We start from the raw sequence: 11,764 nt of genomic DNA on the forward strand, positions 1-11,764 counted from the left end.
AAGTGAAGAGTGAAAATAATGAGAGTAAGGACCATCATGAAGAAACGAAGAGCGGGTCAAATAATAGCCTAGAAGAAATGAAGAAGTATCAGGATGAAATTAAGAATGGCCAAGAAGAAATGAAGAATGAAATGAAGACCGAAGTGAAGATAAGCCTAGAAGAGAAGAAAAGCCAAGAGAAAAATAGCCAAGATAAAAACAGCGAAAAGAATAACAGCGAACAAAAGACCGGCCAGGAGAAGACCAGCCAAGAAGAGAATAACAGCGAAATGAAGACCAGCGAAGAGAAGACCAGCGAAGAGAATAACAGCAAAGAGAATAACAGCAAAGAGAATAACAGCAAAGAGAATAACAGCAAAGAGAATAACAGCAAAGAGAATAACAGCAAAGAGAATAACAGCGAAGAGATCAGCGAAGAGAAGACCAGCGAAGAGAAGACCAGCAAAGAGAAGACCAGCCAAGAGAAGACTATCGAAGAGAAGACCAGTGAAGAGAAGACCAGCGAAGAGAAGACCAGCGAAGAGAAAACCAGCGAAGAGGAAAACAGCGAAGAGGAAAACAGTAAAGAGAACAGTGAAGAGAACAGTGAAGAGAACAGCGAAGAACACAGCGAAGAGAACATTAGCCAAGGAAAGGAGAACAGCCAGGACAAGAACAGCAAAGCGAAGAACAGCGAAGAGAAGACCAGCGAAGAGAATACCAGCGAAGAGAAAACCAGCGAAGAGGAAAACAGTCAAGAGAACAGTGAAGTGCACAGCGAAGAGAACAGCGAATAACACAGCGAAGAGGACATTATCCAAGGAGAGGAGAACAGCCAGGACATAAATATGAAAGAAGAGCTGAAGAAAAGCACAGACGTAGTGAAGATGAGTTACAAACTAAGGAATATTGAACAAGAATAAATGAAGATAAACCAAAGAGAGAGGGGAAAATGCCAAGGAGAGCTGAAGAAAAGCCTAGAAGAGATGAGTCAAGGAGAGATAGAGAAGCACAAAGAAGAAACGAAGAAAAACCAAGAAGAGATGCAGGCAGACCAAGAAGAGGTGAAGAAGGACCAAGAACAGGGGAAGAAAGACCGAGAAGAGAAAATGAGAACACAAAGAGTGAAGAAGATGGTGCAAGGAGTAACTGAGTGCAGTCCAGGTGATATTCATAAGAACGAAGAGGTAATGAGGAACCAAGAAGAGACGAAGAAGAGCTGGGAAGAAATGCTTTGTGAACGAGTAGCTACGAGAGAACAAACAGGGAGAAAAAGGGAAGAAACAAGCGAACCATTGGGAGGCAACCAGCAATGCTCTCAAGAGTATCGGGTCCGTCCAAGGCAACGGTCGGCCCGTCTCGGGCAGCTGGCTGAACGACATGGGGCATCTGCGACGCAGAAGTGTCGCCGGGTGACAAGAGAAGCTACATCTACTGCGAGAAAGGGTTATCTGGTGAGACTGTACAGCCCGCGATGGAGGAAAGGCAGGAGGCCTAAACTTCGAGTAGCATGGGGACCTCCAGGAGGAGATGCATTACCTGTTCGGGACGAACAGGTTTAAGGAGGGGGCAATGTTACGATCGCGCTTGGCTGCAGTGCTTGGCGTCACCGCGCTCGTTCGGCCTGTCTGCGCCCCCTTCCACCCCCATCCTCTCCCTGGTATCTCGTGTCATACTATCTCGCGACATCCTGACCGTCGCAGCGCGCACCTGCCTCAGATCGAGTTACTTAAAAGAGGCCGCACTGCGGAATAAAAGGACTCAGACATGTTTATCGGCGCGTTTTGTGGGAACCTGATGCTTGTTGCGTTTATCGGCGTTCTTTGAGCAGCCACCAAGTCCTTCGACAGGACTCACGACGCGTTTCTGGACATTTCGATGGCGAAGGTCGCGCGATATCTCGGAGACATTCCCGATTGTTCTGGACGGGAACCCAAGGGCTATATAAGGAGGTTGGTCCGACCTTGGAGTCAGTCAGTCAGAGTCTGAGTGGGGAGTTCTCCCGCGGCGGAGTTTCCGGGCGATAGTGCCGCGGGTGCGGCAGAGTGGCGAAGTCCTTGGACGAAGGTTCCAGGGCAGGGAGTGAGTGAGTTCAGTGGAGTCGGGAGTTTCCGGGCGATAGAGTCGCGGGCGCGGCGGAGTCCCCAGTGAAGTTGCGAGCGAGTCGTCGTGTGAGATCTCGGCGAAGGGTGTGACGGCGGCGGAGTGCGGCGACGGAGTCCCGTGGCGGAGACCCACGAGGGGTGCTGCGGCGAGAGTTGCGCCGGATGTGCGGCCCAGCGAGGTGTGTGAAATGAGTGACTGGGGAATAGACCTTTCTTTTACGTGTAATTAATTATCTGCCAATTTAGAAGATTATTTGTAAGTGACAAGTAGTGGTAATAAATAAAACTGTGTGTGTGAAATAAAATCTATTAATTGGGCTATCCTTTACGAACCCGCGGTGAATCGTAACAATATAAATAAAACACTGCTACTAAAAACAAATTTATTGCAGGAAACATGCAAGAAAACAACCATCTACTTAGATAATTTCTAAAACCAAAGCAAAAATATTAAGTTGATCAACAACTTTTGAAATATAGAAGCTTAGTCAAGTTCATTTTTTGAAGAATGTGCCAGCACATTTAGTCTTTGGTGTAACGTCTCACACCTAAAATTAACCAGAAAATTAATTAATATAAAAATATTCAAAAATACAAAATTATGTTAAAAATTCTTATTCATTGAAAATGTTACTTGTGAATAGCAAGAAAAATCCTTTCCTAGCAATTTTAACCAGCGCAAAAACAGATTATATTATTAAAATTGGTGTGTGCTGTAGACTGCTGAAGAAAATTATTCAACCTCTAAAAAAAAAATCTTTATCAAGTCTATACTGCCAACATAATTTATTTAACCAAAAAGGGTACACCTATCCCTCACTTAGCACGACTAGGCTAATTGGTTCCTAAAAATTTTCGTGTTATTTGAAATCGCGTATTCTGAAGCATTAGTTTCCATAAATAGCAATGTTAATATATTTTATGTGTTCCAAAATTGTAATATAAATGTGTTGAATAACACTCAATTATAAATGTCACACCATTTATCTTTCTATGCCTCCCATATCACTTTGTATGACAAATACGACACCGCGTAACAGGAGATACGTGGTTATGTACTTTATCGTCAGTCGAGTAACAGGCAATTTGCCTAACGGCGTTTTGCCTAACGGCGATTTGACTAACGGTGTTTTGCCTAAACTGCATTTTGCCTAAAATTAGGCAAAACGACTGACTTACCCGCCCGGGCGTGACCTTCAACTCACGTAGCGTACCTTTCCAGACCATCCTTTACTGACAGTGAAACCGATTTTACTGTCCAGATAATTACATTTTTAATTTTTCAAAAATTAAAGTGCTTATTCGCGTATCACCACCTGGTTTGCACCAATCCTGCCAGGCCAATGATTATTTTTTTCATTGCAACATTCATTTAACAACCTTATCCATGTGAATCATCTGTTCATTTCTGTTCCGGTATCTAATGTCAAATATATTCCCGCTAGTACAACCAACAGCATCAGACTTTTATAAACTTTTGGTAAGAGTCCTTATTTCATACGATTGTGCGCACAGTTGACTTGCTTAAAACTAAAGTGCGACCAACATAAGAGTGGCCTTCATGACAATCTGTGCGCCGTAATACTTCTAGTTTTGTCTCAAATACTTGAACACGATGCATTATGAGTGATCAAGCACGAACAGTTACCGGCAGCTGAATGGGCAAACGCTGCTTTTGTTTGAGTGAATTCCCTGCCACTGGCTAGACTGAGTTCACACGGCCCGGTTTGTGGCCAGGCGACAACGGTACGGCACAGCGGCATACGCGCGGACGTAAAAACATTTGGCCTTTACACTCCATAGCCGCAATTTAACTTGCCATAGCTGGTGTTTGTACAACAGCCGATAGCGTAGACAGACCTGCGCGTGCATCTCTTCCCCCCTTGTTTGGCTAACTGTATCCCACGGCACATCTGTTGTTCACGGAAGTTGAAACAGACGTCGTGCTTGACTTTTTTTATTTTTGCCTGCCGAGATTTCGTGCTAACTGAAATTTACAGACGTGCTTTTAAAGACTGGGGCAGTATAATTCACATCGCGCTAAATGAATCCGCGCAATCTGAAGAAGTGCTAAGTGAGGGATAAGTGTAGTCTCATCCCACTGCTGTTACCGGTCCCCTGGTTCACTCTGGATTTAAACCCAGCTCCTCTTTAAAGTAAAACTCACAAAAATTTGCTAAAAATTTGTGGTAGTCTCTCAACACAAGCCAGCTGTGACTCACACAAAAAGCACGTCCAACTGCGGTACTGCTAGCAGGCAGGTAAGTTAAATGGGACAAAAAGTTTAACTTCTCTACACAGCACCACATTCATACAAAAAGGTCTTGCTGCAGGTAAAAGTTCCTCAGCAACATTTGCATAACCTCAAAAGTCTGTGGGTACGCCTAAACACAATTGAACACCAGAAATTTCTCGCTAACAACCTGCAACCTTTGAAGGACCGTGCAAGGTAAGTCAGCCCTTGCTTACACTACTTCACCACAGCTGTGACACAATAAAATTTACTGTGTACACTGTGTACAGTTGCTTAAGGGTTCCTGGCAAATGACCAAAAGTTATTTTTGGCGCCAACAACAAATTATATGGCAACAAAAATATGTTCAAAACCAAAGTTTGCAAGGCCAGAAAATTCGTAGTACTAGTTACTGTAATTTGTAGTTGGGGCAAAAAGTTCTGCAAAGTTACCTACTGATGGCTCATAAAAGGCAGGCAGGACCAAATTAACTTACAGTCTGTCTCGAAGTCATGGATTACAGTCCAAGGTTTACACACAGCAACGGCCAGTGTGATAAGACCACAGCAAAACATCGCCTCCCCACCTGACTAGCAGCTTCTGACTTGATGTAAGCTTTTGGACATACGCCATTGCTAAGCAATGGTGTATGTCCAAAAGCTTACATCAAGTCATGCACTCTCATTGCACAAATCTTTCAAAGATAATAGCAGCTTCTCTCTAGGCCGAGTATCAATCACAAGTTTGCGTGGCACGCCACCTCCGCTTCTCAGTCTTTCACCGAGTCCGCCGAGCACCACCAGCACTTTCACGAGGAACAAATTTTCCCCCAGCCGACAGCACACACCGAAAGCTTGTTTTACTAATGACATGTTTCCCTAAATCTTAAATATTTAACAAATTACTTTAACAACTGTCTAGTATAAGAACCAAAATTTAAAGCCAGTTTATATACGTTGGCATGACTAATTAATAATGGCTTTTGGAATAACAAATAAATAAGTGAAACATATGCAACAAAGCACTAAGTGCAAAAAAACCGTTTATTGGTTAAGTACTGTTAAAATACTGTAAAACCATTTTAAAAAGTTTAGTTATGTTACAGTTAGGTCAAGGAAACTAAAAAATACTTCAAAATCCGCTCAAATGGTTATTTAGGTTAGTGACATTCAAATTAATGCAAAACCATTTGAATTGTTTATTAGGTTAGTGGAAAGTCGCTACTCTAGGTAATGACAATTTTTTATAACTGCTTTTTCACGAAAACCAAACACATATTAATAGTTGCTTAGCTGCAAATAACTTAATTTTACGTTTAACTAGTCTGCTACTACTTAACATGTACTCACTACACGCTATGATTCAGGTCTTCCAAGCAAAACACATCACGAGACTACATCAAACATGTGACTTGAACTGCCATTGAATAATTAAATTTGCTTTCGGAAAAAAGTCACAAAACGTAGGATATTAATGTAATTCTGATTAAATTTATCGCTTTGCAAATCATATCGCTCAATGATCGAATCAGACTGTAAAATTATACGTAACCGAAGGTAAACAAGTTATTTGTACAGGAGTTTGTAAACATTCGCCAACGATTACGATGTTTCATAACGTTTCACAACTCGATTGTGGCAAAGTTCCGATTTTTCAATCGTAGTACTATAGTTTACTACAGTGTTGTGGTACAAATTTTATTTTATTCAGTAATATTTGTAGTGCAATTAAATTTAATCACACGTAAATGTATTTCATTTAATTCTGTCTGAAAGAAATTAAACACAAATAAATGTACGTTCTTTCAGAGCGGGCTAAAATACAACAAGGCGATATGGGCCATGTCACTTTCGGTGCGCACACGTGTCGAATAATAAGGACAGACGGAATTTTTTTGGATATCCACCCCTCCTTTTTAACCACTTTATACACAAAACTAGGGTCCACAAAAATGATCCTCCTGGCCTGATGAATTCCCTGGGTTAGCAGTTTCATCTTAGCAGTTGGGGATAGGAAGGGACATTAACCTCATATCGGGTAGTCATCATTGATGAATATAGAAATCCTGTCTGTGCGAGTGTAGGTTGATAATAAAAGGGGGGGGGGGCGTTGAGTTGGTTTTTTTTTTAAATTTAATTTGAACATGTTTTGCCATCACCCTGATTAGCATGTCAAACTCGGGATGGATCAAGTGGCGTAACTGATGCTGGATTGGTGGATCTATCCAGGAGGGTGCCAGGCTAGTTATTTTTTTCTGGCCTGGGCCAAAGTGACACCCTCAGCCACGGGTGCACCACGACTCGCTACTCGGTCTATGGCCCACAAGGGGTAGTGTCACCACCTGCCCAAAGATGGCAGAGGGCTGGCAATAGTTATTAAGTGAACTTAATAACTCACCTATGAACAACTAGGGCGAGGTTAAATGACATGCACATAGTGATCGGATTATGATAAATTGTATAGTTAAATGTAATGATTACACATAGGTATGTGAAGGATATATGTTATATCTCTGTCAGGGGCGCAACAACTAAATTTCCAGGGGGGGGGGGGGGGCAATATACCATTTTATAACAAATCATTGTTCCCCCCTATCGAAGCAGGGGGTCCGGGGGTCTTCTCCCAGGAAAATTTGTATTTCAATGGTAGAGGTAGAGGTGGGTTGTTACTAGAGGTGTAAAAGTAACGAAAAAATGTGTACCCGTATGTATTCGTTACTATAACAATCAGTACTCGTTACTTTCGTATCGTTACTCGTTACTTCTGATACCGCATAACATGGCACATGCTATGTTATGTAACAGCAACGAATCGAGTCGTATTTCGTACGCGTACAGTATGACGTCGTGTAAATAAAAATAAATCGAATGTAAACAATTAAAAATATTTGATAATTAACAGCTTTTGTTAACCAAGAAACAATTAAATCTCATTAGAGCGGCTTTATTATAATATATCTTTTAATATAAGAACATAAAACGTGAAAATACGCGATAGTAAAAAACAAAAACATACATATTTATAATTTGTAAAAAATACTTTCTTACGTTGTTTCTGTTCGAATCTAAAACTTTGTCTACACACACAATACCTTTAATAAACAGTAAAAAACTTGGACGACGAATTTCCAAATTATACTTTTATTAATAAACAAACATCGTTCTTTGTAACGAATAAGCGCGCGCATGCGTAAAACATACGAAAGATGCGAGTAACGAAATGCATTCGTGTGTAACGTTTCGTTACTCGTATATAGACGGTGCACCCGTTACTCAGTAACGAATACATACGGTTTGCTACAGCTCTAGTTGTTACCGAAATTTTCGGTATCTGTTCCAACGTGATACTGATACAGTAATGTACCTAGTTACAAATATCTGATCCTTTTGTAGAGGTGTAAAAGTAACGAAAAAAAGCATACCCGTATGTATTCGTTTGACGCCGTCCCCGCTACCTCTGAGTATTTAGACGTGATTTTGTTCAGTTCGTGATCTCAGGGAAGGTTCGGCCTTGTGGCTAGAGGTAGGGGTCAACGCAGTAGGGCCCCCCGAGCTGTTGAGGCCACTCGGGACGCCTGAATAATAACACAAAACCTCTTCAGATAGTTGGTGAATTTAATACAGCACAGCCCAATACATGGTGCTGCCCGTTCTGGCCGTAACGGTTTGCCCGACGCGACTAGTCACACGCGCAGCTCACTTCCTCAGTGGCGGCTCACGATTCTTATGCGCGTGAGGGGCAGACTCGTATACGTGACGCGAAAGTTACAAAAGACACTCTGACATGGCACACGATATTTTGAAGCACAATACACTACACTAGTACCTAGCTCTGGATAAACTGGGCTAGCAACACGTAGGCCCGTGTCTCCGGCGACTCTACGTGGTGACTAGGTGTGTCCCAGGGACTGAATTGTTATTAAGTTTGGTGGCGCACTGCAGTACGACGGTGATACATAAGCCCTGACATGACGAATTACACTTAGGCGAACAACTATTCCGCTAACACATTACACTTGATAAACTGGGCTAGCAACACGTAGGCCCGTGTCTCCGGCGACTCTACGTGGTGTCTAGGTGTGTCCCAGGGACTGAATCGTTATTAAGTTGGATGGCACGTGTCGCCTGCTGGCTGCCCCGTGCGGGCCAAAACTAAGTAGCCTGTAGGCTAGGTTGGGCGTGAAGCGCCGACGTAAAAACACATACTCTCCCCACAGTACTTACGTATGACGTAAACACTCATCTCGGAGCACTGATTGAATTAAGTTAAGTACCTCATGGTAAATTTAGGCCGACCGCGGAACTGTACAAAAGGTTGAAAAGAAATTACACTATGGAAAACTACATGTCGGTGAATGCAAAGGTTGAAGGTTCCGCGTTGCGCGCAGGCTGCCGGCCTGGTTGAGCTCTCGAAGGACACTAGCGGTGTCGCCGCGCGCGACCCCCCTCCCCCGCCAGCCCTCCCGCGGAAACGTGTGAATTTCGCGGGAAACTGAACCGGCCAGGTTCGGGACAAATCGCACATTGAAACATGATTTTGCAAAGACTTAATTATTAATTAATAAAAAATAATGTTTAATAAAATCCTGTGGAAAAACATAATTATAACAATTTGTTGTAGTGCGGCGGAAGGATATGCCACACCCGGCCGGATCCTTGCGCCGGTGTAGCACTCGTTGTATGGCGTTCGCCTCGTCGCACGAACTGCACTTTGCTGCGCGCACGGGCGCGTTCGGTGCACACGCTTTTGCGAGACGTTGATGAGGCATAGAGGTCTATGCGACAGAGGAGCATTGGCGGTCGGCGTCAAATGCCCCCCCTTCTCTGAGACCGCTATGTGCATCAACGCCTCGCTTCACACGCTGATCACTTCACTGACGTTCGCCGCACTGCGAGCCCTACACTACGCGGCGGAGTGGTGGTGTGTTGTGATGTAAACATTCTGCCCTGAATACCTCTCCCACTCAATGAATGATAAGGGGTTACGCCCTGACCCGTGTCCTTTCCCCCCCTGGGACTGGGCAGCGACGTGCGCCTCTTCTAGCTCAATATGGTGACAAGTGGGTGGGGGGGTCAGTGTGGTCGGGGTGTGGCAGGGTGGTGGAATGGATGACGTGGGCGGGGGGAATGATAGGGGTCCGGCCACGAGTGTTGGCACACCTGGATCGCCCCTTACGGGCCGCGCCCGGGTGGAGTAGCTCGACGGGGACCTGGACCACTCGTAATCCGCCAGGTAGGCCGGGGGTCGGCGGGCCCTCTGTGGTCGTGTGGTGGGGACTGTGCTGGTAGGGGTCTCCACTGTGCAGAGTGTGGTAGGTCCCCTCGTGTCCGGTTGGGTGGTCGGGCAGCTCGCCTCCACGGCGGGGACAGGAGCGAACTCTACCGGCTCGCTGTCGTCCGCGCAGTACGTCCTGACCGGGGCCCGACGTCTGCGGGTGGGGCGCCTATCCCTACTGTCCGGCTCCTCCTCCCCCTCCTCGGGCTCGTCCACGGATACCCGGAACGTGGCGTCCGCCAGGCTGAGGTCCAGCGGCCACAGTGGCTCGACGTCCTCCTCCTCACAGACCTCCTCCCCCTCCTCGTCAGGAAACCAGACCAACGGATTCCCCACCTCCTCGGGGACGTGCGGAACTGTGGCCAGCGGCACTGGGGACCTGCTCGGGGTGTCCCGGAGGTCGGGTTGGTTGCACTCATGTGCCTGATCAGGGCTACCCACGTCTGTGTCGCCCGTGTGCATGTCCCCCCGGGTGGTGGGTTCAGGTGCTGCTCCTTCCCGCGGCGTATCTGTGGCTTCCTGGAGTGTGGGGGATGGTGAAGAGGGGGTCGTTGGGCCAACTCTGACCCCGTGCGCGACTACGCGCAGGTCGTCCCGGTGCACTTTAGCGGGCCGTCCCCTTGGCGTCCGGACCGCATAGGATGAGGGGCCCGTCCTCCACAGGACCTCCCGCGGCTCCGACCATCGAGGCGCCAACCCCGCACAAAAGTTACGCGCCCCGGACGACAAGTGGTGCTGCCTGACATATACCAGCTGACCTGGCTGGATGGGGGGTGGGGGGTGACTAGTCATGGGCGTGTGGGCCGCCAGGAATTGGGCCTGCCGTTGTCTGGCGTGCTCCCTCCCCTCCTCATGATTGGGGCGCGCCACCGTGCCCATGGCAACATCGGCCACCCTGCTTTCCCCGGGCAAAGCCAAGTTCTTCCCGTACAGAAGCTCGGCAGGGGAATGACCGGTGACAGTGTTGGTGCGGCGCCGGAGGCAATACAACAGCTTCGGCAGGTGGACGTCCCATTTGGAGTGGTCGTCCCCCAACCTCAGCCGCAGCTGCGCCTTGACCTCCTGGTTCCGCCTCTCAGTGGGGTTGGCCTGGGGATGGTAAATGGGGGTGGTGTGGTGGTCGAGACCCCAACGGCGACAGTCAGCTCTCCAGCGCCTCCCGCTGAACTGACAGCCGTTGTCTGTCAACAGCACGCGCGCGAAACCATACCGCGGGAATATCTCGTGGTCCAGCAGGGCGGCTATGGTTCCGGCGCGCACGTTGGACACCGGGAAGGCCTCGACCCACCGGGTGAAAATGTCTGTGATGACGACCAAGAACCTCCTTCCCCGGGTGGTCCGCGGGTAGGGCCCCATTATGTCCAGGGCCAGGGTGTGAAACGGGTCGCGGGGCCGTCGGGGGCGCTGCTGCTCCACCCCGTCAGACCGCCTCGTCTTCCTCTGCTGGCACTGCTGGCAGCGCCGCACCAGGTCCCGTACGTCCCGCTTCACCCCCGGCCAATGGAAGGTCTTACGGATGTCTAACTGGGTTTGGTGCGCACCTGGGTGTCCCGCCAGCTCGTGCGTGTGGTGGAAGCCCATGACCTGCTCGCGGGCACCGAGCGGCACATGAAGGCGCCAGGCGTCCATGTCCCCTGGTACCCGGGTCTCCAACACCCCATCCACGCACCTGTGGTAGGGGTGAACCTGCTCCCCACATGACCGCACCTCGGCCTGTGTGGGGTCGTCTGTCCGCTGGGCCTGTTTCACGAATTCCACTAATCCGCTCAGGGTCTCCACAGGCAAGACGGCGGGATAATCGGGGGCCCTTGGGATGTGGAATAAAGTTGCGGGCGCCTCCCCTGGAGTGACCGGCGGCGCGACTCCCCCTGGCGGCAACAGCCCCTCCCAGTCCTGGTCATCCTGAAACGTGTTGTGTGGGTCGGGATGGCGCGACAACTCGTCGGCGAACTGGTTGTCCCGTCCAGGGACGTGCTCGACCGCGAAGTCGAAGTTCTGCAGCATCAACGCCCACCTCGTGAACTTCGACTTGCGGCCCTGGGCGGAGTCCAGCCAGCGGAGACACTGGCTGTCCGTCCGCAGCGTGAACCGGCGGCCCTCCAGGTGGTGGCGGTAGCGGCGCATAGCCCAAACGACGGCCATGCACTCCTGCTCGTTCACATGGTACCCGCCG

General features: G+C 48.0%; 1 protein-coding gene across 1 annotated transcript in view; it reads right to left on the reverse strand.

Annotated features, from left to right (window-relative positions):
- The window catches only part of LOC134530606 (uncharacterized), a 37,449-nt gene extending 31,509 nt beyond the window's left edge, over nucleotides 1-5,940 (reverse strand). The window contains exon 1 of the mRNA XM_063365592.1: nucleotides 5,667-5,940. The gene's annotated coding sequence lies outside the window, so the exon portion shown is untranslated. The remainder of the gene's footprint in view (nucleotides 1-5,666) is intronic.
- Nucleotides 5,941-11,764: the final 5,824 nt, after the last annotated feature.

Source organism: Bacillus rossius, chromosome 3 (genome assembly GCF_032445375.1).
Source record: "Bacillus rossius redtenbacheri isolate Brsri chromosome 3, Brsri_v3, whole genome shotgun sequence".
Classification (NCBI taxonomy): Eukaryota; Metazoa; Arthropoda; class Insecta; order Phasmatodea; family Bacillidae; genus Bacillus; species Bacillus rossius.